This window comes from Miscanthus floridulus, chromosome 9 (genome assembly GCF_019320115.1).
Source record: "Miscanthus floridulus cultivar M001 chromosome 9, ASM1932011v1, whole genome shotgun sequence".
In the NCBI taxonomy this organism is placed as follows: domain Eukaryota; kingdom Viridiplantae; phylum Streptophyta; class Magnoliopsida; order Poales; family Poaceae; genus Miscanthus; species Miscanthus floridulus.
Window position 1 is genome coordinate 100,592,881 of NC_089588.1, and position 3,222 is coordinate 100,596,102.

Consider the following 3,222-nt stretch of genomic DNA (forward strand, 5'->3'; position numbering starts at 1 on the left):
AGACCCAGACACTGGCAAGCTAATTTTTGGCCAAAAAATTGAGAGAGCAACACAGAGACTAGCTCGTGCTAGGGAAGAAGTTGATAGTGGTGTTTTCAAGCCCAACAGAGAGAAGGATGAATTGACATATGCCCTAGAGAATCCCGAACACGGTGGTCGAACAAGAGGCTATGGGGCAGTTCCGTGGCTACATGCATTCCCAGCAGATAAGGATACCTACAGAAGCCTCTAGAGAAAGAAGGATGAGGAGGCAGACCGAATCCGTGTATTAGAGCAATTTGTTAATGAGTCACGACAAGCATTGCTTGAATCACGTGAACGAGAAAAATCTCTTGAGACAAGAATGCAGGAGGAGATCAAGAGGCAAGTGCAGCTAGCAATGAGTCAAATGCAATCGCAATCAACGCCGGGAGTCACCATTAGCCCCATTGGTCAGATGAAAAGCAGTTGTGCTTCCACGGAGCTGCTAGTTATTCAAGATGATGCTGGGTTACGCTTCCCTATTGATGACATTACCGAGCCTCTAACAACATGTGAGCTGCACATTCCAGATGGTAATAATGCATCAATCATGGTGGCTGTCGGGGTTGTATCTCCAATAGACCAAACGAAGACACCAAGAATCCATGGGTCAGTTATTCAACCTGGATATGCTAGCGTCTCGGTCGATAGAGTGCTCAAAGGTTACAGCAATGTTCCTCTTGACATTGAAGGCGGTGATGGGGAGAAGACACTAGGAGAAGCAGAGAAGACATTTATTCAATGGCACAAACGCTTCATCATCATTCCTGGGACGCCACCGCTTCCCCTACCTCACCCTAGGTATGAATGAAAGTGAATGAAATATTATTTTCCATTAATTTTATATTGGCTTCAAAAATAATTGACTCACAACTTGTTTTTGTAGCAGGGTCTCCCCCTAGCCTAGCCCAATCATTCATTCCCAATCTCATCACAGCGTCGCGGGGGGCGAGATGACTTCATCCCCACGGCAATCTCCAACTCCTACACCGGCCCCATCGCCTCCACAACGATCTCCAACTCCTACACCGGCCCCACCGCCTCCACAACGATCTCCAACGCCTCCACGCCGGTCTCCAACACCGGCCTCATCGCCTCCACGCCGGTCTCCAACACCACCCCCACCCCCTCCACAGTGACGCACTACAGAGACGTCTAAGGTCCCGGCGGCAAAGAAGACCCCGAAAAAAAGAGTTATTTCTCAAGAAATACTTCCTGAAAAGACTGATGAGCAAATAGCAGCTGAAGAAGACAAAAAAGTGAAAGATTTTTTTATAGATATCCAAAAGCAGAGACAAGCGAAGCTTAAGGAGAAGCCATACTTTTACATACCACGAGATCTGCTGAGGCAGAAGGTCAAAGCTCACAAGAAAAAGATGCTTAAAGTTCGTAAGCCTCCGCCACTATCAGACTATGACCGCTCCCTCGTGAAGTCACATGATGCAGATAAGAAAAGGAAAAGAGCATCAGGGAAGGATGTCCCACAACTCAGACAACAGAAGCAACCAATGCAAAATCTTGTTGTTGCTAATGAATATGGTTCCAACATAGAAGTCTATCGACCAGACAACTCTAGAGAAGTGTCGGTTCAAGACCTTAATGCTTTTTTCAACTAATTGTTTAACCTTGGATCAATTGATGGGCAAAGCTCCAATCCAGAACCTGGAAGTTGATACCTGAAAGACTTATAAATTTGGCAAAAGTTTGTACAACCCTGCTGCTCTGAATGAATTGGGTACGCAAATGTACTTGCTCAACAAGTGGTACATGCAGGCGTGTGGCAGGGGTGAGGAGTGGATCTTTGTCAGATTTAGAGACCATCATTACTTCCGTGGTGATGACATCTTACATATTAGTTTCGAAGAATTGCATCAACTGTACCACATAGACGCTCTGGACAAATCAATCATTAGCTCCTTTTGTTTGTAAGTGATTCATACTTTTATTTAATAAACTCACTTCCATGCGTACGTGTATATAATTATCCTCACATGTAACTTATATTTATATATAGATTACAGATGTCCGAGCTCCAAAGACTACAAGACACCAGTGTTGGCTTCATTGATCCTTATATCGTATTCAAAACTGATATTATTGCCAAGGAGCATTGGGTATCTGAAGCATAGAAGAATATCATGAGGTTCTTCGTGAAGCAGCACAACAAGACAACAATACTTTTCCCGTACAACTTTGAGTAAGTGTTAATAATAATGTAGTCTACACATTTTATGTAATATCAATACAACTTATATGCATGTACGTGTGTGTGTGTATAAACCAATGCAGGTTTCACTGGATACTCATTGTCATTGAGTTAAACTCAAGTCGGTTAGTAATCTTGGACTCGTTGAGAAAAGAGCGGGCACTATACCAAGATATGATAGACATTATCCAGGGGTAATTTCGATCTCTCGCGCACAACTATTATTGAATAGACTTTGCCATAATTTATTAACGATCATACATTATTGGTCGCATAGGGTTTGGAAAGAGTTTATTCGGCAACACCGCAAGGATTGTAAGGCACCACTTAATGTAGTTGAAATACCAGTAAGTTGTACTATATATACTTCCCCACGTGTTTAATTACTATATCGTACTTCAATTTACGTGTGAGATGATGAGAATAATCTTCTTCTCGTACAGTGGTGTTTGCGGCAGCAACCAGGTAATAACTTGTGTGGATACTACGTTTGTGAATTTATCACTGCGCACATAAGAAGAACTCCTGAAGATGTCCTCGGAGTACGTATATATCAATTTTTTATTTATTTTTAAATGAATATATATATATATGTATTAATACATTTCCTTTTATTTCAAATGCAAGACTGAATGGTTGAAACAAAGGGTCATGCAAAAAGACCATCCGAAAGCAGTTTAAGAGTCAACAGCAGGATTTCTTCTAGAAAAAGTGCTAAATCCCAACGGCGAGTTCTACTTTGATCCTAAGGAATAAATGATGTTAATTAAATGTTTATTGATATCATTATTTTCGAGAACAAGATTATGAAAGTGTTGTATATATACATATATATCTATAATATATATAGTTTCATACTTTATTCGAATATAATAATGCTCGAGATGAGAATTAGATGTAATTATATGCGTGCGTGTATTTATATTAGCAGCGTAGAATACGTACATAAAAACATATTATATATTAAACAAATATGTGTAACTGAACTGAAAACA